The following is a 24,570-nucleotide window of genomic DNA, read 5'->3' as shown; positions in this document are numbered from 1 at the left end:
AATTATAAATCAAATCTCCATCCTACAGCTCCAATGTAAAATAGTCAAAACATTCGTTGATTAAGCACTTAAGATTTGTGAAGCAGAATTCTGGAAGAATGGGAGCCTTAATCACATTAGAGCTATATTGCTAAACAATAGTTTTCATTTACCAGCCATTAATAAAAAAAAATAAAATAAAGTAAAAAGAAATGTTCATCCTGAAACCATGAAGAAAAATGCCTTCCATACAAAGCAGCTTCATGCATAATACATAATGTGGGATGTTCAAAAGCACACATGATTTTCTTAAGTCTTCTCCCATTGAAGTCAATGGCAGTTTTACCTTTGACTTGAACGAGGACTGGAAATAATTATTTATTAACTTTTAAACATTATTAATAGTTTTTGTATAGTGGTGCTGAGGAACCAAAGTCAAGCACCATACAAACACAGAAGAGAAGACAATCAAATAGATTGCAGTCTAATTAAATAACAGGATGGCAAAAGGAGGGAACACATAGGAAGATGATGATAAAAGAACGGGGGGTTGGGGGAAGATGATAAGAGGTAGTAGTGTGGGGTGAAAGCGTGGTGAAAAGACTGAGTAGGGGAGGACTGAAGCAAAGAGTCACAATCCTGAATGGCCGCAGTCCTGGCTGTTTCTGTAGCTGCTCCCAGTGCCTGGAGTTTCTGGCCAGTCCCTGCCAACAATTTCTCTCCAGGATCACACTGGTGAGGAGAAGAGAAGAATGGTAGGGGGCCCTAGTGTCCCAAAAAACCTTAGAATTGGTAGATTGGCCTCCCAAGGAAGGTCTGAGAAAAGTAATCAGGTTACAATCCATTTATTTGGCTGTTGCTGTGATATATGAACATGAAATATAAATACTATTCTGGACTCCTGTATAATGCATAACATCTCAAGGGATCAGTCTGGTAACCAGGGAGGCAGGCAGAATTTTCACTGATTTCAGTAAGAATTTTTCCTGTCTCAGCACGGTAGGATCATATTTCAAAGAATGTATATTAAAATTAAATTCTGTCTTAGGAAGCTCCCAGGAGAGTCAATGCAATCCCATGACTCTGTAGGCAGTATTTCACTCAAATGTATTCAGGCAGTGCTAAAGATGGACTTAAAGGGCGCGTCCAGACATGCATGCATGTTTAGTTCCTTGGAGAAAACTAGCAGCAGTTCACCTTGTGCCACAGCTACTTGTCACTGGGAAATGCCTGTGCCATGCATGCTTTGGTATGTGGCAAGTTACCACATGGGTGGTAGGGGAGGCTGAGGCCAGCACTGTGCTGGCCCCAGCAGTCTTACCTGGTTCTGGGGACCTCCTGGGGATACAGCCACGGCAATCCTGCTGGGTAGAGCTTGGCTGGCAGCCGCAGCATGGCTCCAGGTGGCTTGGCTCTGCTTTTTGGCAGCACATGCTGCCCAAGTGTGTGCTGCTTTCATTTTTTTCCCCTGCTTTTATTTTTTTTAACCCTATCCAGGGGTCAAAAAAACCCACAGAAAAAAAAATGGAGCAGCGCACTCTAGGGCAGCACACCCGTGCAGCATGGAGAACACCTGACTGTGCCGTGTGTGGCACTGCAAGTGTGTTTGCAGCACCACATATTCCATGACCATGCTCATCTGGATGTGCCCAAAATGCTCAAAAGGCTTAAAACCTTTGCCTGTGTGACATCTGCAGAGACCTTACTGGTGCAAATTCTGCTTTGCATTAGGGTGTGAAGATGACCAAAATTGGCCTTGTGAGGATCACTACAGCATAAAGGAACACTCATGGAGCAATAATTGCCATCCATCAGGCAGTGCTAGAAGAAGGAGTTTGACAAAGTCTCCATTAAACTTCTAGGCTAGGGACAGGCATTACACATAAACTGGTTTAAGTAATCAGAAATTGGTTTAAACCTGTGACAGAACAGATGTTAAGTGTACATAAACCAGTTTGAAAATGGCTGAAATTGGGTTGAGATAAACATGGTTGAATGTAGTATCAAATTTAACTGATTTGGCTCAAACCAGTTTATGCAATGTCTATCCCAGACCCCTTGCTGGTTTAAGATAAACCAGATACCCCCAGCATCCTGGCATGTTCTCTGGGCTGAGCAGGGCTCTCTGCTCCACTGCAGGGCTGGCCCCTCCCCTCTGCTCCCTGGCTGGAGCTCCGGGAGAGACTGTGAGCTGCTTCCCCTCTCCCCTTGTGGTGGGCTAGGAGGGGATGCTTCTGCACTGAGCCACCCACCTCACTGCACACAAACACCTTCCAGGTGCTGAGTGCCTCCCTGGGGCACCTCATGTCTGGCCGACCCCCTTCCTGTACCACACAAGCAAGCCTGGGGGTAACACTGCCACTACCCAGGGTCTGGACTGTTCTTGCCCCTGTGCCCCCTGGGAAACACAGACCTAGTAGTCCTTGAGAGTACTTGACCCACAGAAAGAACTTGTGGTGCTTCCCTTAATCTGAAGCACAAATAGTGGTTTCCCTTAGTCAGCCGGACCAAGGGGACCCCAAGGGATAACCTAGACTCTCCCAATAAGTCTCCCATGATAGATGCAGAGGATAACTTTTTTGTTTGTAGTAGGGTACAGGATAGACCAATATTAGAGAAATATCTTAGAGCAAACAGGGTAGCTGGGTAGCCTTTGATGACGCATCTGAGTTACTCAAGCTATATATCTAGTTAGGTTTCAAGTAGCTTACTCATAAGTATCATCCAGAGGCTGATAGAGCTTTCCTCTGGAGGCAGGCAGTTTGTAGTGTTTCCGTGTATTGAGAGAGAGAGAGAGAGAGAGAGAGAGCGAGAGAGCTGCAGATGTTCACTTATCTCCATATCTTCATTATGGCTGCCACTCCTCCTCCTGGGCAGTTTTTAACTTATATAGACCTTATGACCTCACTCGGGGGTCCAATGGAGACTAGTTGAAGTTGGCTACAAGCCAATCAGATGGAAATGCATCACTGGCTGCTGGGTAGACTGGCAGGGGCTCCAGCCCCCCTCCTAGTCATGAGGTCCTTCCTAAGACAATAGGGATTTGAATCCCCTCCCTGATACCTGAGGTCTCACATATAGGCTAGAGGGTTGCTTTGCAAGTAGAGTGATAGACAGGTAAGGGACTCAGTCACCTGGCCGGCAAGAGTGGGAAACTTGAGACAAAAGAAGCGGATTCCCGCCCACTGAAAAAAAAACCTGGTGAAGGAGGTACAGGGAGGAGGCTGGGATGGAAATCCTCCACACCCCTCACCACTCTCTGCTAAGCAGGAATTCCTCCCTCCTCTCTGCCTTGCTGAGGAGATGTCTGTTTATTAGCTACCAGACCACATGTTGGCTACAGTCCATGCTGAATCAACAGGTTGAATCAACGAGCATAATCAACAAGTAGCTGGTAATGTCCCTCTGTTGTTTTCTTACTTGGGTGATAAACAGTCATCAACTCCCTGCTGGGCTAATCAGAGGTCCTGCAGGAGTATGGCCATGCCCCCCTCAGCTCCATGCTGTGGAAGGGAGGGAGGGCTGCTCTAACACCCCCCAGCTTCTAGCCTGAGCTACTGCAGGCATGTGCCTGCATTTCTGGGATGACTGTCTGGTTACAAAACTGATTTAGCCTTGCTAGGTTAGACTAACCTTCGAAAACTGAATTAATGCAGGCTCAGGCTTTTTGAATGTGTGTCCCTAGCCCTACAGTCCTTACTTGTAACACTGGCCTCTCATGAGAATTTTCTTCTCTCTCTTCCAGTCTACTGCTATTCCATTCTGGAAAGCAAAATGATTTGTCACATCGGCAGGTGGCACAGATTAGAACATGCCACCTGGTTTCTCCCACCACTCTAATTTACCCTTGCCTGACCTCAGTATGGGAGAGATGGATTAAAGCAACTTGAAAACAAACCACCCTGCCAGACCCTAATTTGTAGTTAAGGATCTGTACAGAGAACTGAAGCCATAGACTAGAAAGAGTAAATATGAATTTGGTTAGCAATCATGTCTGCAAGATTAGATTTCTTTTAATTAAGGGGATCAACAGTGTAGATTAACAATGCTACACTTCTAATGTATAACTGCTCTGAGTCACTGGTTGTTCAATCGCTTTTGTGTAAATGAGAGGGTTTTTTTTTTAAGTTTGACAAAAAACCAGTGTGTACAAGTCAAATAGTGATTTTGGCTCTAACCTCATTAATCACTGTCATGTCTGGTTAGGTCTCCATCTTTTTTCCTTTTTGATTTTCCACCCACTCTGCCATTTCCCTTCTATTTCTCTGCCACCTTTATATTTTTCTCCCTCGTCATTCTCCTTGTATTATTTTGCCATTATTTTAACTTGTTCCTCTTGCCCCTATGTTTTCTTCCCCTTTCTTCTCCTTGTTCCTTTTGCCCCTACCCCCTCTTGCCCTCTCCTCATTTTCTTCTCTCTCTTTACATGCTACTGCTATTCTGTTCTGGTAAGCAACAAAACTGTCTTTCTCTTCTTGAAGAAAATGCCCAGCTCTTTCTTCTGGCAACCCAGCTTGCATGTACACAAGGATCATTCACGCCAGCTGCACACTTCTTATTTGTTCTTCTGGGAAGCAAAAGCAAGCTTCTGACTGTCTCACTATCCAATATATTCTCCATGTGTGTCAGTTTAGCCATGTGAACTTTTATAGGATTTTTTTTTTTGGTTGAGAAAATAGCATGTATGCAAAAAAAGATTTTTTGCAGGAAATCATGTAACTTCTAAGCTACACCATGACTCAAAAATTGATGTTTTATTGCTTTTTAATGGGAAAATCTGTTTTTTCTGATGTTCAGATCTATTTTGTGTTCATTTTGCAGAACTGTAATGTCAGCTGGGGGACCATTTGGGATATGTTGTCTTGTGGTCCTTCCCACCAGATTGGGTGAGTCTACTCATAAATACCTGGTAGGTTCACTCCAGTTTTGTCTCTGAACTGGTGCTGTTTGTGGTTTGGAATATTTTTGGTTTTTAGAAAAACAACAACAACAAAAATAGTAATACAAAAATATCAAGAAATATATTTCTGTTTTGAAAACTTCAAAATAAAAACATTTTAATTTTTTCAAAGCATTTTCTTTAAAAAAGAATATCTTTCAGTTAGCTATTGTACTGGCCATAGAAAAAGGGATTAATGGCTGGGGTAGGGAAAATAATTGATTTTTTTCATCAGCTACTGAACTGAAAATTAAAAGGAAAACAAATGGTTCCATCTGTGGATTTCTTGTGATTTGTTTTTCATTTTAAAAAGAAAACAAAGAAACAAGCAAACAAAAGGTACTTTAATTTCAAGCATCCTTAACAAAAGCAAAGCTATTGAACCCCTGGGCTATATTATGCACCATTCACAAAACTAGCCATGGCAATGGTACTGCTTTACCTAAAAACCAAGGATCAGGGCACTCACCTAGGATATTGGAGAACAGAGTTCAGTTTCCTTCTCTACCTGAGAGCATTTTAACTCATATCTCTCACAGCTCAGGTATGATCCATAACTACCACAATACAGGTTTACCTTAAGCATGTACATTTGATCTGTCACACTGATATTATTCCATATTGTGAAGACTACTTGATTATTCATTAGAGCAGGAACTGGAACCCAGGTGCTCTTTTCCTGCTGAGTGCCCTGAAAAGCAGTCATTCCCTCTCAGTGGGCATGTCTACACATGCATTTAATCTGGGCTTAGTGTACACTGGTGTAAACTATAGCGGATTAAGGGCTCCCTGGCAGATGTCTACACATGCAGCGACTAGGGAGAAGATTTGTTGCTCTTAGCACCAAACTTCCTATAGCCCTGCAATGGGCCCCTGGTAACACTGAGGGAGCTCCAGGCTCTGGCTGCAGCTGCCAGCAGCCCTTTTCAAAATTCAGCCCTGTTCTCTGACCAGCCATTTCCTTGAACAGGAACAATGTGTCCAGTGCAGGGGCAGCACATGGCAGCTATCTTTTTGCCCACTCTGTCTACCCACACTATGGCTGCTCCAGACCCTGCCCTTGGCAGCCATGACCAGTGCCCTGGCCTCCTGCTGGCTGCTGCATTGGCCCTGCTGGCCCACAGTGCTGACTGCCACCTAGCCCATGACGGTCTCACCCTTCCTGACTCCCCTATGCCCAGTAACTGCCTGCCTGCGCATCATGCACCATCCCAGGGCTGCCACCATGGCTTCAGAGCTGCTGCTGGCAGGGACACCAAAGAGGAGCTTCTGGACATCACCACCAGGGCTGCTATTGCCCCCCTGGGCCTCCAGCCCTGCTCCCTCAGGGGCTGCTGAACCACCCAAACTGGTGACTTCATGTCATCCAGCACATCTGGGATGATGAACAGTGGCTGTACACATTCTGACTGACCCAGGCCACCTTCCAGGACCTCCTCCAGAAGCTCCAGCCCCACCTGGAGTGACAGCACACTGGCATGTGGCTGGCCCTCCCCTCAGACACCCTGCTGGCCCTTGCCCTGATGAAGCTGGCCACGCCTGCGAGCCTCTGGTACATTGGACACCTGTTTGGTGTGCAAAAGGCCACTGCCAAGGAGGCTATCTTGGAGGTGTGCGGGGCCCTCCAGGATGTGCTGGAGCCCACCATGCTCCATATCCATATCCTCTTGTGGTGGTGGCAGGGTAAGTTCCAGCTGTTGTAGGAAAATTGGTGGCATAATGTGCCTTAACTAACTTGGGGTGCAGCGCCAAGTGCCAAACCTTTGAGGAGTTTTAGTTTCCTGCCACTACAGCAGTGTGAGTGAAGCATCGGGCTCCATGCAGCTCAGGGGCTCTGCAGGAAGCCCTGCAAGCAGCCTGGCAGCAGCCCCAGAAAGCAGGCTCTGCCCAAAACAAGCGGTGAACCTGATCTTTATTTTTTCCCCATGGAGCCTGCCTACCTGTCTGAGCTGCGTGGGGGTTCAGTGCTTCCCTCCGTGGCTGCAGTGCCCCCTAGGACTGCCCGAGCCGGATACCTGCAAATGGGTGCCACCTGGGAGGGGCCACTGCTGCCACAGAGGGAAGCACCAGTCCCACCGCGGCCCAGGCAGCCAGTCTCCCCCCAGCTGCCCACGTGCCCTTTGGCAGCTTGCCCTCCCCTCTCTGCCAGAGAGGCAGGTAAGTCAGCAGAGTGTGTGCACAACATGGGGCTTTAATTAGGCCTAAACTGATGTGGTGTTTTTTAAAACTCGCCACTTCAATTTAGGGTCCCCGTTTTGTCTATACACACCCTAATAGCTTAGAGACTAAATCTCAGAATCTGCCATAAAGTTGCAGGCCCAGAAAAAAGGGCAAGATATGAATTGGTATACAGAGTGAAAAACTCAGCTTCAGAGAGACCCCATGCTCTGCGAGTTAATGCTCTTGCTCTTGTTATTTATTTGTATTCCTACAGCATCCTAGTCATGGCCCAGCACCTCATTGCATTAGTCTCTGTATAAACATAGAACAAATGGGCTTTATCTGCTCCCAAAAGCTTATAAATTTTAAGAAGTGCTTGTATTATGTGAAAACTTTACTGGGAGGGAAACTTTACTGCTGCTTATGCTGTGTTTGATTGATGGATGGAGACCTTCAGTATCCAGGATAGTCAGCCTGACATTGTTTTGCCAGCAGAAAAGATTGTATTTCCTTTGCTAATTCAGCTCCTGATTTCCATTATTGCCTTAGTATTAATAGCCTTCCATTAGAGCACTAAAGGACTCAAATAAAGCTTGGAAGAAGAGTGGGGTGGATCCAGAGCAGGTGCAGTGGTGTAACTGCATCCCCCTTTTAGATTGGATCCAGCCTGGGAGCCTCTGAAAGAGTTTTTACAGTCTTCAAAGCATGTAAGAATTCCCTTCCTTCCCCTTCATGCTCAGGAATGCCCCCTTCTCTCCCCTGCCTCCCCCTCCTGCTGCTGGTACTGCTTTCCTCCCAGTCTGGGGCAGCATTAAACTTCAAAGCTGCTCCTTGAGTGGGGATAAGCTGGGAACAGTAAAAGTATGAGAGGTGATGGGCAAGGGGGGGTTCCCTTTTTCTGTGTCTGCTCCCCTGGGGACAAGACAGAGTGGGGGAACCTACCTGTATTGCTGCTTTATATTGCTGCTTCAGCTATTTCTGTTCCCAGCCCTTGTGTACCCTAGCTGGAGCAGGCAGGAGCAGTTTTTAAGCTTCCATGCCCCCTGGACAGCTAGGAAAGCAGTGGCAATAGGAGGGGAGGGGTGGGAGAAGGGAAAAGGAGAGGATCTGCCTCTGAATATGGAGGGGAAGGTGAGGATTCTTGCATGCTTTGGGATCTTTAAAAAGAGTCTCTAGAGCCTGCCATGGTGGGGTGGGTCCTTGCCAGTTGAGGGTGGAGAGAAAGCTGTGAGCAGGGATACGATCACCCCTGTAGTGGGGGTGGCTGCTCCTGCCAAATCCTGGATCTACCCTGGAGGAAGAGAATGCATTACCTGTCTAATGATGAAGACCTGAAGAAGACTGTTCTGGGCTCTTGCATAATTTCTGGACCAGCATGGCTACAACATGACTCACACTGTCTAAAAATATAATGTGGAAAAGATTACATGTAAAAAAAAGGGAAGCATCATACCAGAGAAGTGAGAGATGGAAAGATATATTAGTTATCTAATCCATCCTGCTGCCAGTGCAGAACTAAATCTTACAGCACCTTCCCAAAATCAAATGATGAATGATTAATTTAATATTCAAATTAAACAGATGTTAGGTATTCCTGTTCTAATATTCCAAAGCCACTTGGGCCACCACATGTAATAAATCCAAAAATCAGTCTTGAGGAAATAGCCTAATGGCCCTCATCTTTCTTAAGGAATTCTCTCTTTACATTTTACCTATTCTTGTCTCTTTGTAGGAACTGTGGCCTTGTGGCTTTCAAACTTCATCTCTTGGAAGCATGCAAGGGTCTCACTTTTGATTTGCTATTTCCTTTGACTTTTACCTATAAATCATAGCATCACAGAAAATTAGGGTTGGAAGGGACTATGGAAGGCTATCTAGTCCAACCCCTTGGTTAAAGCAGGACCCCAACTAGATCAGGCAAGTCTTTTTCTAGTTGGGTATTATAAATATCCAAGGATAGAGATTCCACAACCTCTCTGGGTAACTTGTTCCAGTGCTTTACTACCCTGGAAGTAAGACAGTCTTTCCTAATACCTAACTTAAACTTCCTTTGTTTCAACTTGAGACCATTGCTCCTTGTTCTGAAATCTGTCACCACTGAGAATAGCCTAGCTTCATCCTCTCTGGAACCACCTTTTGGGTAGCTGAAAGCTGCTATTAAATCCACTCCCAGTCTTCTCTTCTCCAGATGAAATAAGCTCAGTTCCCTCATTCTCTTCTCAGAAGTCTTGTGCCCCAGCCCTCTAACTGTTTTCATTGCTCTCCACCGGACTGTCTCCAACTTGTCAATATCTCTTCTGTAGTGCGGAGGGGGGTGTCCCAAAACTGCATTCATTACCCTGGATGTGGCCTCACCAGTGCTGAATAGAGGGGAATATCACTTCCCTTGATCTGGTGATAATGCTTTTACTAATACAGCCCAGTATGCCATTAGCTTTCTTGGCAACAAAGGCACACTGTTGGCTCATATTCAGCTTATGGTCCACTGTAACCACCAGGTTCTTTTCTACAGAGTTGGTCAGTCCCTATCCTGGACCAGTGTATGGGATTGTTCTGTCCTAAGTGAAGAACTTTGCACATCTTATTGAGCCTTATGAGCATTTATTTTAGATCAATCCTGCAATTTGTTGAGGGCTCTCTGAATCATAGGCCTACCCTTCAGTGTATCTACTACTTTCTCCAGCTTGGTTTCAGATGCAGACTTGCTGAGGGTGCACTCCACCACATCTTCCAGATATTTGTTGAAAATATTGAACAAAACTGGCACCAGGACCAACCCCTGGGGCACTCCACTTAACACCGGATGCCAACTAGACATTGAGCCATCAATTACTATACTCTGAGCCTGATGATCATGCCAGTTTTCTATCCACCTTATCTATCCACAAACCATTCATTCAACACACACTTCCTTAGTTTGCTTGCAAGAATGTTGTGGAAGACCTTGTCAAAAGCCTTGCTAAAGTCAAGGTATATCATGTCCACTGCTCTCACATCCACAGAGCTGTTCATCTTGTCATAGAACGCAATCAAGTTGGTCAGGCATGACTTGCCCTTGGTGAATCCATGCTGACTGTTCCTATCCACCTCCTTCTTCTCCAACTGCTTACAAATTGAATCCTTGAGGACCTGCTCCATGATTTTTCCAGGGACTGAGGCAGGGCTGACCAGTCTATAGTTCCCAGGATCCTCCTTTCTTCACTTTCTTAAAGATAGTTACTATATTTGTCTTTTTTTAATCATCCGGGATCTGTTCCAATCGTCACAAGTTTTCAAAGATAATGGCCAGCCGCTCTGCAATAACATCAGCTAACTCCTTCAGCAACCTTGGGTAAAGAGCATCCAGCCCCTTGAATTTGTACACATACAGCTTTTGTAAATAGTCCCTAACCTGGTCTTTCACCACTGTTGGCTGCTCACCTCCTCCCCAAACTGTGCTGCCAGGTGCAGTAATCTGGGAGCTGAACTTGCCTGAAGAAGACTGAGGTGAAAAAGGCATTGAGTACTTCAGCCTTTTCTGCATCATCTGTCACTAGTTTGCCTCCCTCATTTCCCTGATCTTCCTCTTGTTGCTGAGATACCTTTAGAAATCTCTCTTTTTACCCTTCACATCTCTTGGTAACTGTAACTCTAATTGCGCTTTAGCCTTCCGGATTTCATCCCTGCATGCCCAAGCAATACTTTTATATTCCCATGTAGTTGTTTGTCCAATTTTCCACTTCTTGTAAGCTTTCTTTTTGTGTTTTAGGTCATTGAGGAGTTCCATGCTAAGCCAAGCTGCTGTTCTCCTATACTTGCTAGTCTTCCTGCCCATTGGAATGTTTCATTCCTGAGCCCTCTGTAAGGTTTCTTTAAAATTCAACCAGCTCTCCTGGACTCCTTTCCTCCTCAGACTGGCCTCCCAGGGGATCCTGCCATCAGTTCCCTGAGGGAGTCAAAGTCTGCTATACTGAAGTCCAGGGTCCTTATTCTGCTGCTCTCCTTCCTTCCTTTCCTCAGGATCCTGAACTGAATCATCTTGTGGTCACTGGTGCCCAAATTGACATCCACTACTACATTCCCATGCAGACTGGAATCTTAAGGTTCATAGCCTTTTGGCATCGAGAGTCCCATCCTCAATTCTGCCATAGTAATATGCCTTACTTTTGACTCCTTAATGCTGGGTGTATTAGACAGGTAGCTAGCATAAATGACTCATGCCCCCGGCGGCTGGTGGGGCATGGCGGTGGTGGGAGCGTGGCAGCGGTAAGTGGGGGAGCTCCCACAGCTGCCATCGCTGTCAGCAGGGGGGGAGGAGGTGGCAGTGGGCAGCAGAGATTATAGATTGCCTGCAGATGCTGCTAGCACTGCCAGCAGCAGGGTAGCAAGCAGTGACTGCACACAGTGCCGACAGTGTCGGTGGCACCTTTTTGTAGGGGGTGCGCTGGCATGCGCAGGGGGTGCACGTGCACCTACGTGCAACACCTATGCATCATCCCTGATAGCTAGGGTAGTACTAAAGGAGCAGAATATCCCAATAGTCATGCTGTTCAATAGTCAAGCTTCTTGTGTCTAGGGTAAACCATGATAGAGAGTAAAGATACATAATTTGTTGACTATTGCTACTCAAAAACCTTATCAAAGTTTAACATTAAGGCTAGAATTCTTGGCAAGTACATCTGTCTTGCATAACTTACTGACATTATTTTCATAGCTGAATTGCATGCTTTCTCTAGTGTCCTAAGCAACAGATGTCTCATTAGTACCTGAGCTATGCTGGCTTCTGTGGAAGGCTGCAAACTGATTAAACACATGCTCCATTTTTATCTCTTTATGAGTCATTACTTAAAGGTTTTATCACCAGATTGCCACACTTAATTATGTGTAGCCATAATTAAATAGGAACATTCATAGACCTGGATTTTCATTTCTGTTTCAACCCCAATAAAATATTTGGTTATTTGCTAATGAAATGCTATGGAAAAGAGGGGAAGTACAGGAAAGAAGAAACCAAACAGAATGATCAAATAAGCTATTTCAAAATTCTGAAAATGTTGCCTTGTGAGGCGTTCAGAACAGACACATCTTTTCCTCTACAGGGATATCACTCTACTTGGAATAAACACATGCTGTAAGAAAGAAAATTCTGAATTTGAAGGTTGATAAACAAATAATTTAGACCCTGAGCCAGCAGTCATATTTTGACATTTAGAAATTTGTGCTGGGCAGGAACCAAATGGAGTCTTCCCTAATGTAGAGGTCTGCCCATACAGGATCGGGGACATCATTTTTCCCATACGAATGATCACTCACAGAAGGCTCACAGAAGTTTTCTAGCCTTATTTGGGATGGACATGATAATGGAGGTAAGACTGCCTCACTTTAAAGAATTATAAACTTGGCTAATCTGTTGCAGTCACTTTGAGGTATGCTAGTGTCCTATATGCTGAATTTCTTGAAACTTTGGAGAGGGAAGGGCAACAATAGAGGATTTAAGTTTTTTATTTGTGTTCTCAAAGTATTCCAAGTGATGATGTACCACAAAGAAAATGATCAATTTACAAGTATAAATGTAATAATTCCAATGAGGTAATTTAATGTCAGCACAGGAGTGGGTATATTAATGAATTTGTTAAGCATTTAGGCATGCCTGGCCTAAGCAGAATCAGCCTGTGTAGAATGCTCATCCAGCTCATTAACAAACCTGGCAAACCTAATTCCTGAGCACTTTCTAAGCATTACAGGAAATGCTGTCTTTCCCTCAAGATCTTTGACCAGCCAATAATACATTCCCTCTGCTAATATAGTGCTCCTACCTCACATTTCATTTGTTAAGTGTGCCATTGCTACATTTTCTTTGTGTAGGTGGAATTCTGAGAAAATCCTGGCGTCTGATGTTCAGACAGTCCTGCTCATGTGGCTAGATTTTTATGGCTAAAACAGTTCTTCTTTGTCAATTTGTCCTATGGGTTCAGAAATGCTCATTATAAACACAACATATGCCCATTCCCATTTCCTGTAAGGTTAATACAATCCAGCAATTTCAGAATGATGTATTAGGTTTTAATTGCCAGTAAGTGATATTAAAAAGGAATAAAAAGGGAAGAGGAAATAGCACGAAAACCCCTCCACTGCTGTATAAAAATGCTTAAAAAAACCCTCCAATCTAAAACCTCCAGCCACGCCTGTGGCAGAGTTCTGCAATGATCACATCATGGCAGGATGGCAAACTGTGGAGGGGCTAGGCTGTAAGGGAACTTGAAAGAAAGAGTTAAATGTGAGAAATCCAGGCCCTGTTGAAGTCTATACACTTTTTGCCATTGGGAGTTCAGTTTCCATGAGGTAAACAATCTTCTCAACCATGAAGAAGAACAGTCTAGTTGTCTAAGTACAAAGCAAGGGCCAGAACTCCTGAGTCCACTCCTAGCTTGACTGGCATTTACCTCAGTCTTTGGGTGCTGCATTTTGACTTCACATACAATCCTGAACAAGGACTATCGAACAAACCAGAACAAGGCAGTGACTCAGAGATGCACTTCTGAAGCACAGTTCTTCTCCACTCTGAGAGAGTAGACATTGGATGCTGGTCTACACTAGTAGCGTATTATGACACCTCTAGCCCCTTACCAGTTCATCTGCATTTATATAATGCAGAGGTTTTCAACCTTTTTAAGTCTAAGTACCCCTGGCGGCTGGGGGTGGCGGGGAGGGGTAGCATGTGGCTGAATGCCAAGTGGGGGGAGGAGGGTGTAGTGCGTGGCCAAACACAAAGCAGGGAGGTGGGGATGGCATGCGGGTCTGTGGGTGGGGACGGAGTGCTGCCTCCTCCCAGGAGCAGGGCTGGGGCAGGGAAGCTTACTGGGCTGGTGTGTGGCAGCAGTGGCCACCATGTTCAAGCTCCCCCCCACACACAAAGGAGTGCTGCTGCCCTAACCCCACCCTGGCTCTGCTCCTGGGAGGTGGTAGTGCTTGGTCCCCACCCACCCATGTGTACCCCCTAGAACTAGCCCAAGTACCCCCTGGGGCATGCATACCCCCAGTTGACAACCCCTGGTATAATGTATTTGTGTGTGTGTGTGTGTGTGTGTGTGTGTGTGTAAATGTTTGCTAGGGAGTTATTATCTATATTTATCTTTTAGATGTTTAAGATCACTTTGAGATACCCCTAGCAAACATCAGTTTTTTTCCAAGTGAAACTGATACATGTTGTTAAGATTCCTTGTTAAAGCTCTTTTTTGGGAGAGGCAGAAGGAAACTGTTTTCATAATGTCTAGAACGATCAAGAAAAAAATAAGAACTTGAAAAAGCAAATGACACAATAGGGTCAGCTCCTGTTTGGACTGGCCAGTTAGATGCAGCAGGTGTGTCTACACGTGGACTTTAATGCAAAGTAGTCTATTTTACTGAGCATTAAAGCATCACAAGAAACTGCTCTTTTGCTAACGTGCATTAAAATAGGCTAATATGCTTTTTTCTAGCACCTCACAATGGAGGTACTAAATTTAACGCACATTAGCAAAAGCACATTAATGGATGTGTAGACGTGCCCAGAATCTCCTTTCTTGTTCCAAAGGGATGGTGCTGCTAAGGGCTGTACTTGTAAGATGCAGGAGGAACACTATCTGCATTTTTTAGTCTCTAAGTGTATGTTTATGAAATCTCTTCACTCCCAACATGGATTCAGCAGTACTGCCTTTAAAATCAGGTTTAGAAGCTTGTTTTTATTACTCGAGGGCTCCTTAGCACAGTACATTGATTTCTTTTAACACTTTCATGGAGCCAGATAGTAGCTTTATGCAGAAACTGAGTTTCTTGTGGCTCTACCTGAATGCCTGAACAACTACCATTGGTATTAACATTGCAACAGTTATATGAGTGAACTGAGGAGAGCTTAAACGTTATAATGAAACTAATGAATAAATGGTTGGTAATAACTTTAAACTTGTAGAAGCTGTATTACTCAGTATAACAGATCCTGGCCCTGTTACAATGGGTGTGGAGGAATCCGGACAGCCCCACACCCTGAAAGCATTCCCCCATACCTACCCCAGAGCTGGAGGAACTCACCAGAGGCTGAGGATCCAGGTCCAGGCATGCAGTGAGCCTCCCAGCAAAGGAGCTAACCCAGATGTGAGGTCTGAGGAAGAGCCATTTACAGGAACCAGGAAGGGGGGAAATAAAGATGCTAAAAGCAGCCTCTGGGGGCTGTACTGGCAGGAAGCAAGGCTCCCTGGAGCCTAGGGTTAGTCGAGGTCTAGCAGCCACAGGGAGGGGCTATGAGAAAGACTTCTCTTTTATTTATTTGCATAAGAGCCTCTGAAAGAAAAGAGTCTACAGGGCAAGTGAAGCCTCTGAGAAGGCTAGCGAGCCCGGACATGAAACCAGTGAAAAGCTACATGGCAGCTGATTTGTTTAACTCTGTTTCTTTTGCTTGTAAGCCTAGGGTGGTGGTGTTATGGACTTAACTCAGCTGGACCAGAGGTGAGGACCCTGAACAGTGGGCCCTTAGCTAAAGCCAGTAGCAAAAGTAAAAATGGTCAGCTCCGGGTGCCTGACCAAACATGCCTATCTCTGCTCTGCACAAAAGCTACCCAGAACAGTGTACATTCAGCAGCCTAGAACTGTGCATATTGGAGACATACCCCAGATGCATGACCTTGGAGCATTTTTTCACTCTGTGAACCAGAAAGGATTCTGGATTCAGCAGCTGTAGGATGTTCAGAACTTGGAGAGAAGCATCATTGTACAGGAGAGCCTCGCCATTCACGGGGGATATGTTCCGGAGATCCCCACAAATGGCAAAATCTGTGAAAACTGACGGGGCTCCCTGTCAGACCCCACAGCCACCCCTTGCTCCCCCCGCCCATTGTTCACAGGGCTCCCCCGCACCGCCTGGGAACCGACCCCTTCCCCCCGCCATGCCGCACATGCGCCCTGTCCCCAGCGCTCGCTCTCTGCCTGCCTCCCGGCTCTGCCCTCTCCCGCCCCACACAGCACCAGAGCCAGGAGCTCGGTGCAGCACCCCGACCCACCCTGAGCATGGCTGTGCCATTGGTGTGGTGCACCATGAATATTCAAATCTGCAAATCCCAAGTTTGTGAATAGTGAGGGTTTCCTGTATTCACAGACAAGTGACAATTTTTGCCTGATCTGCCCACAGAAAGCAGTTTATAGTTGTGACCAAACATAAGTGCATGGCTGCAAACAGCTTAAAAATGGCTGATTTGTGAAAATCTGACCCCTCATTGCATGAGGTATCAGATAAAGATGTTAGAAAATGTACTGTCTTTTGTAAGTTGAAAAGCTCCCAGCCTATTCCTGTTTTCAGAAGGGGATGTGGAAAGGAAGCAGGGTGAGTTCAGTCTGGGGGGCTTTCAGCCCTCCTGGAGGGCGAGGCAGATGTACTGGAGCCCCACTGAGGTGACATAAGACATAACTTGGCCTGTCTAACTAATTCCGCACTATTGTAGGGATTCAGTTACACAGGCCAAGGCAGGACTCGAGCTCAGGCTGGCTTCAACAATTAAGGACAATAAAAAGTCCTTCTTCAGGTATATAGTGGGCAAAAGGAAAGCTCAGAGCAACATAGGGCCCCTTCAGGACAAATCAGGACAGTTGGTGGTTGATGTGGGGAAAAAAATCAGAGCTCTTCAATAAGTTTTTCGCTTCAGTATTTCTATGTACCTACCAAGCCAATTCCCCCACCTCGATCATTGACGGATGTCCACATGGCACCAGTCTGCCTACGGTTAGTTCTGAAATAGTTAAGGAGCTCCTGGAAGACCTGGATGGGTACAAGTCAGCAGGCCCGGATGACCTCCATCCACGGCTGCTGAAAGAATTAGCCTGTATCATAGCTGAGCCGCTGGCACAGCTGTTTGAGCAATCATGGTGCTCCAGCCAGGTCCCTGAGGACTGGAGAGGGGCCAATGTGGTGCCCATTTTCAAGAAAGGGACAAGGGATGAGCTGGGTAACTTCAGGCCAGTCAGTCTTACCTCTATCCCTGGGAAAATGCTAGAGAAAATAATCAAAGAACACATTTGTGCAGGCCCAGCATGGCAAACGATGCTGAGGGGAAACCAGCACGGGTTTGTCACAGGTAGATCCTGCCCAACAAACCTTGCAGCCTTCTATGACCAGGTCATGCACTGCCTGGATGCGGGAGCTGAGGCTGATATCATCTTCCCGGACTTTAGGAAGGCCTTCGACACAGTCTGTCACCCTATCCTCAATGGGAAGCTAGCAGACTGCGGAGTGGATGCCTACACGGCCAGTTGGGTGGCCAACTGGATTAGGGACCACACCCAGAGAGTGGTGGTGGATGGTTCCTTCTCGGCCTGGAGGGAGGTGGGAAGTGGGGTCCCACAGAGTTCGGTCCTTGGACCGGTATTATTTATTATCTTCATCAGCAATTTGGACAAGGGCGTGGAGAGCACCCTCTCCAAGTTTGCTGATGATACCAAGTTATGGAGCAAAGTTAGTACACCGGAGGGCATGGAGCAGATTCAGGCCGACCTGGACAGGTTGGATCAATGGGCAGAGAGAAATAGGATGCAATTTAATAAAGATAAATGTAAGGTACTTCACCTGGGAAGGAGGAATCCCCAGCACACCTATAGGTTGGGGAGTGTCCTTCTCAGCAGTTTGGAGGCAGAGAGGGATCTTGGAGTCATAATTGACTCCAAGATGAACATGAGCCGGCAGTGTAATGAGGCCATCAACAAGGCCAATTGCACCTTGTCGTGCATTAGCAGGTGCATGACTAATAGATCAAAGGAGGTGATGCTCCCCCTCTATGCGACACTGGTCAGGCCGCAGTTGGAGTACTGTGTCCAGTTTTGGGTGCCACACTTCAAGAGGGACGCGGGGAATCTCGAGAGGGTACAGAGGAGGGCCACTCGCATGATTAATGGCCTCCAGGAAAGACCCTACGGGGGGAGGTTGAGAGAGCTGAATCTCTTCAGCCTTCACAAGAAATGGTTGAGGGGAGATCTTGTGGCCGCCTATAAATTTATTAGAGGAGGTCAAAGGGGAATAGGTGATGCGCTGTTTACTAGGGCGCCCCAGGGAGTGACTAGGAATAACGGGTGTAAACTAGTTGAGAGTGGATTTAGGTTAGATATTAGGAAGAATTTTTTCACATTAAGGGTGGCCAGGATCTGGAATGGGCTTCCAAGAGAGGTGGTGCTATCACCCAGCTTGGAGGTCTTCAAGAGGAGGCTAGATAGTCACCTGGCTGGGGTCATCTGACCTCGGTCCTCTTTCCTGCCGGGACAGGGGGTCGGACACGAAGAACCGTTGTGGTCCCTTCCGTCTCTACAATCTATGAATCTATGATAATATGATAAGACAATAAGCTGCAAGGGAAATATGTTTAAAAGAAAGAAGGAAAGAAGAGAAAACATGTATGGGTTTGAGAGATACTTCACAGAGTTTTCCCTTTAGCAGCATGAAACCTAAGCCAGTGAATTGCCACTTTTCTATGAAAGTAAACCATCCTTGCCTTTCACAATCCATTCATGTCAACATGTTTTACAGATATTTTTCTAAATTGGTGCTTCTGTTGTAGATGAATAGCCTTTTAAATGATGAGAAAACCTAATGATCTCCTGTAGTTAAAAAATCCCTCTTGCTGTGACGTAGTCAGTGTTAGGAGCTTCTGAAAAATGCCTAGCACTTAAAAGGCCATTTCTCTGTCATGGGAGCATTGATTCACCCCCTTATTCCCATAAAAAGTCCCATAAAATAAACTTACATTAAAGAGACCTTTAGGAAAAGGATTTTTTTCTTTTAGTTCAGCATCATCAATCTGGAAATCTTTCTTTATTTATGTATGCATATCTCATAGGCTCGCAGAGTTACTGTTGGCCTGTTTTGTAATATTGTTTTTGTTACTGTTTTATTTGCTTCTCTCTTGGAGTTTGTTTGCTGGATTATTGTGAGCTGACCTTTCTGTGCCAACCCTGCAACCCCAGAAACTGGCACAAGAAGCAAAGGGGAGTTCCCATTTTTATATAGAAAATCATAGGGTTAGGGTCACAAGTCCATGGGCCAAAAGGAGGGACCAGCTAAAAGGTAAAGAAACATCAATGCTATGGTAACATACACTCAGCACCTTAGTTTCTGCTGCACGCCTCCAGAGGTGTCCCCAAACAAGCCTTTGGCCCCTAAATTCTGAGCCCAGCTCCTTCAGACCATAGTCATGGCTTACTGAGCCAGTAAGATCTCTAGCTCCACTGTGCACTCCTCTGTGTAGGGCTGACCAGGTTCCACATGCACACTATTCTGTTCCCCTTACTCCTGCCCTAAGCCTCCTCTTCCTTTTTCCCTTGCCTCTCCCCATCCCAGTCCCTGGGGGCTTCTGGGAGTTGCAGTCCAAATTAACAGCTCTGCAAACTGATCCCTGGTTCCTCCTGCTGTTATACACATTACATTTCAAAGGACAGCCAGTCATACTAAACCAAGTGGGGAAAAAAGATAGCTGTACTAGTTAACTTTAATATTAGTATTAATATTAAAGCATTGAGCCTTCCCCTCTAAAACAGTGTGAATACCCATAATGGTGACTCTTACAAAGCTGGATACTTTCTATGTCATTAGAGATGAACGCCTGCAAAAGAAAGTTTCTGTGAAACAAAGCAGAAGCAGCAGCCTTAGTGTAAGTGAGGTGTCAATACTAGGCTGAGTTTTAGAGCCTCTAATTGAGAGACTGAGATTTATTACCTTTTGTCAGTGTCTCATACTCCAGTTCTCCTCAGCGGTTGAACTGAACTCAGTACAGGGGTCAGGGAAAGAAGGGTTACCTACTGCAGAGATAGCTGTGGCTCCCTAACTTTGTGCTGGCCTGGTCATAGGGTAAGCCAGAGCAATCAAGTGACTACATGCCAGTGATCTCAAGGAGTCAGAGTGCCAAAGGGAGCATTACAATCTATTCAAGGACTGGAATAATCCCACTGTCATTCCACATGGCATTCACATCCTGGATAATACTCCTCCACTCTCTCTCCCATCCCTCCCTCCCTGACAACCCCCCTCCTCCCCCACTGAAGTTTTCCATTTTTAGATGCTTCCTGGTTGGAGGCTAATACCTTAATGAACGTGGCTAATATCTTTTCTTTGTGTATAAGAAACTGAAATTAATGAACAATCAGGTGACAAAAATGCTCTATCAAGGACTAGATGAAACCTTTACATTTAGAGGCTGAAACAGTAATGGGAAGTCTTCAAAGTACAGCTAGCCAATGTGTATGTCGTAAGAACTGAATGGGCAGAGGACTTATTAACTACTTCATCCAAAGTTTCATAGTTTCATAGTAGTTAGGTGTCAGAAGGGACCTGAATAGATCATCTAGTCTAACCCCCCACCACTGGTTGGAGCACACGGTGGGATCACATGACCCCAGACAGGTGTTCATCCAACCTCTTTTTTAATATATCCAAGGTAGGAGCAAGGACCACTTCCCTAGGAAGCTGGTTTCAGATCCTGGCTACCCTGACAGTGTAATACTGCCTCCTAATCTCTAACCTGAATCTATTGTCCAGCAGCTTCTGGCCATTGTTCCTTGTCATCCCAGGTGGTGCTGGGGAGAATAGGGCTCTTCCTATTTGCTGCTGATCTCTCCTAACGAGTTTGTAGGCAGCCACCAGGTCCCCCCTCAGCCTCCGCTTGCTGAGGCTGAACAGGTTCAGGTCCCTCAGCCTCTCCTCATAGGGCCTGCCCTTTTGCCTTCCAACCAAGCGGGTGGCCCTCCTCTGAACACTCTCAAGGAAGCCACATCCTTCTTAAAGTGTGATGCCCAAAACTGGACGCAGTACTCCAACTGCGGCCTGACCAAAGTCGCATAGAGGGGGAGTATCACCTCTCTGGACTGGCTTGAGATGTATCTTTGGATGCACGACAAGGTGTGGTTGGCTTTGCTGGCTACAGTCTGGCATTGGCGGCTTATGTTCATCTTGGAGTCAAATGACTCCAAGATCCCTTTCCGCCTCTGTGCTCATAAGCGGGAAGTTCCCCAGCTTGTATGTATGCTGTGGATTCCTTCTCCCCAGGTGCAGCAGCCTGCATTTATCTACATTAAACCCCATCCTATTACCATCCGCCCACTTCTGTAGTCTGTCTAAATCTAATTGCAGCCTCTCTTTCCCTTCCCTTTGAGTGTGCCTACCTCTCCCCACATCTTAGTGTCATCCGCAAACTTGGACAACGTGTTTTCCACCCCCTCGTCCAAGTCGCTGATGAAGATGTTGAACAATGTAGGCCCTAGGACCGAGCCCTGGGGGACCCCGCTGTTCACATCCCTCCAGGTCGAGTACGACCCATTCACCACCACTCTCTGGGTGCACCCCATCAGCCAATTTTTGACCCATCCAACTGTGTAGGCATCAATGCCACAGTCGCTCAGTTTATTAATGAGAATAGGGTGAGAGACAGTGTCAAAGGCCTTCTTAAAGTCCAGAAAGACTATGTCCATGGTGGCACCATCATCCAGGGATTTAGTTACCTGTTCATAAAAGGCTATATACCACCAGCTTATGAATACACAAAAAATGCATTATTCACCTAGCAAAAGAAGGAAAACCAGGTACTGGCATAGAGAGAAAAATGTGATACTGCTTATTGAATCTGCTGGTGTTGAGTTAAGCTAATATACTATAATTAAATAACAGCATTTATGTCATTTATATTTTTTTCTAAAACAATACAGTAAGATTATACATTCGACCAATTCACACAAAATTAAAACAAAACATAGGATATGATGATATAAAATGAAGCAGTGGAAAATAAAACAAAACAGGAGAATTCTATTTAATTTTAGCTCATATTCTTTATGCAAGTCGTGCAAATACACCTAAGTAGCTAGGACAGGCTCCTAATTGCCAGATAGAAGCTGGATTGTTTTTTCTTCATTAGTCCAGTAGTTAAAATTTCCCAGTAATGGAAATCCATTTTCCTCTTATTTCTTCAAAAAACAAACAAGGTCACAACTAGTGATTTAGATCATCTATCTAATTCTTTCCACAAGAGCTTATTCTGTCGGAATGTGGAGCCACACCATCTTCCCATGACAACTGCACATCTCATTAAAGTAAACCTCAATCCAGTAAGGGCCTCCTGTTGTTTGTAGTTTTTCACTACAGATTGGTAGGTTTTTCAGCCAAAGGAGTGCTTTGTTAATTTTGTAACCCTGGGCATGACACTACCCATGCCTTCACCTGAATAGTGGTATCCTGGGGTACCCGATAGCCAGTGGCCCCACTCAGCTCCTTGGGTAGCAGGGTCCCTGAGTGGAGAGCCTCCCCTTACAATCAAACAACCTTGCAGACCATGATAAAACTATTTACAGGATTTAATTATTTACAAGGTAGCATATAACCAATGCAATAGACCAAATGTTCCACCACATGACCTGGTGACGGTGGCTTAATGGTTAATGCTTTTTAGATACACATTACACTAGGGGAAGGTATACAAATTACCCACAATAAATAAAGAAACAATACATAAATACATTGATACCCCAAGTAATAAACCATCGAGAACTTATCTACACAGTCTGTAACTTGTACAGTGTGTACTGAGGACCGTGTGCGCACTGCTCCTGGTGGGGTGTCTCAGGGAGCAGGACTGCATCTGTGTCTCTGGCACAGGACCTGTGGGTGGTCCCTGGTGCTGCTGTCCCTCGCATGAGCTCCAGGGGTGTCAGTGCAGCAGGCAGTGGCCCCTCCTCTTCAGTCCCTGCAAGAGAGATGAGTCCTGTCCAGACCCCTTCCCTTGCTCAGCAGAGAACAGTATCTGGGCTGCAGGTTGTAACAGTTTCCCCTGCCACAGCCTCACAGCACTCAGCAAATGCAACCTCTCCCTGGGCCCTGCCTGCTCTGGGACTTCTGGTGGTTGGAGCAGCCCCTGCCCTCTAGCTCAGGGCTTCCTCCAGCACCTAAGCCTGCCCCTCCCGGGTGCCTTCTTGTTGCCAAAATGGCTAGTTTCGTTCCCCTGGAGGCTTGTTCAATTACCTTCAAGGAAAGAGTCACACATACAGGCTGGGTCCATCCAGGTTTATTGTTTGCAAACAGTTCGACCGAGGAGCAGAGAGCTCAAATCAGGGCCGACGATGAGTCCGGCCTGGAATCACATTTTTATAGCTTACATTCAACAGTCTTGACGTACTAGAAGTTTATTGGCTGCAGTACCAGTTCCTAATTGTGACGTCTTATCTTGTAGGCTGTACTTAACTAGTTATTGGTTAATGTGACTTATCAGGGTTAGTACGTGCGCACTCAAAGGTAGAATTGCAGCATGCTCAGAAGAAAAGATTAATTTCAACAAAGTTAGTTAAACTTTAGTAACTTCTTATCTTAATGTAACCTTAAGGCACTGGACAGAGATGATTTCAAAATGCAAGGCAAGCAGTAAGAACCACAGCTTGGACATTAGACCTCCTGATCTTTACACAAAAGGGTCATAAGATGGTCATAAGACACTTCTATCATATGGTTGTTGCTCAAGCATTACTGCAAAATTATGGGGGCTAACGTCTTTTTACTACATTCTCACTCACAGGGGAAAAACCAGGGCAGTCTCCAGCAGTCCCACCCTGGCCCTGCGTCCCCCTCCCTTGCTGTGCTCACCCAGCCACACAGGGGCTTGCAGGAGAGTCTTCCCAGGCTTGGAGTCTCTTCATAGGCTGCTCCTCTCTTCTCCTGCCCTGCAGGGCTGGGAGGGGAAGGAAGGGAGGAGGGACACAGTGCAGCACTCTTGGTGCAGCCCCTGCTGCTACTTCCGCAGGGCTCTGCCAGGCGCTTTCAGGGGTGGCCGTGGCAAGATCCTTTCCCTGGTCTCCAGCCTGTCTCCCACCCCCCACCCCCTCTCTCCTTTGTTTTTTGCCCCCCCCAGGAAAACTGCTCCCATCTTTTAACCAAGTCAAGCCCAGGCCAGGGCTCTTCTCAGGCTTTTGTTCATGTCCCTCATTCAAACCCTGCTGGGGTTACATCACCCCTCCCACTTCCAAGAGGGCAACCTCCAAAACAGCTTCACTCACCCTCAGGGCAAATGGTGTCCCTACTGGGACAAACTCTGCTGGCACTCTGTCCCTCCGCAAGGCAGCCCTTCCTATTCCTTCAGGTGGGTCCATTTTTAATGCTGCTACAATTTTTAAAAAGGGGAAGTTCATGACAGTCTCACTGCCAGCCTATCTGTCCTGATGCTGGCATCTCTAATTCTTAAATTTGTATTTGCTTAAATTTGTGTCAAAGTAGGGGAGGTATTGGAACAGTGACTCAGTATATTTCCCAAAACAAAGCAAGACAAGTGTTGGTAAGTATTTCTGCAGTGGTGCAAGAATCTATTTTAAGTGCAGTGCTGCATTTTTATGAAAACTATTAAAGTCCAGCACAACATAAATCAGTATGCACAGCTGCAGAAAAGCTTAAAAAGTCACTATATCTAGCAAGCATTATTTGGTTCAGTGGAAAGCCCCCATGGAAGTTTCTGCAACAGTGCAGGAAGTCAAGA

At 45.8% G+C, this 24,570-nt stretch overlaps 2 long non-coding RNA genes across 2 annotated transcripts in view; both read right to left on the bottom strand.

The window, feature by feature from the left end:
* The window catches only part of LOC109281701 (uncharacterized), a 137,060-nt gene that overhangs the window by 71,513 nt on the left and 40,977 nt on the right, over positions 1-24,570 (bottom strand). The window lies entirely within an intron of this gene.
* Positions 21,441-23,575, bottom strand: LOC132248428 (uncharacterized). Its single transcript, XR_009459620.1, has 2 exons — positions 23,073-23,575; positions 21,441-22,797 (listed from the first exon to the last, which is right to left on the bottom strand). It is a non-coding gene; the product is annotated as an uncharacterized LOC132248428 (long non-coding RNA).

The sequence above is a fragment of the Alligator mississippiensis genome, chromosome 2 (genome assembly GCF_030867095.1).
Source record: "Alligator mississippiensis isolate rAllMis1 chromosome 2, rAllMis1, whole genome shotgun sequence".
In the NCBI taxonomy this organism is placed as follows: domain Eukaryota; kingdom Metazoa; phylum Chordata; order Crocodylia; family Alligatoridae; genus Alligator; species Alligator mississippiensis.
Note: the sequence above shows the minus strand (reverse complement) of the source record. Positions and strands in the feature narration are given on the sequence as shown.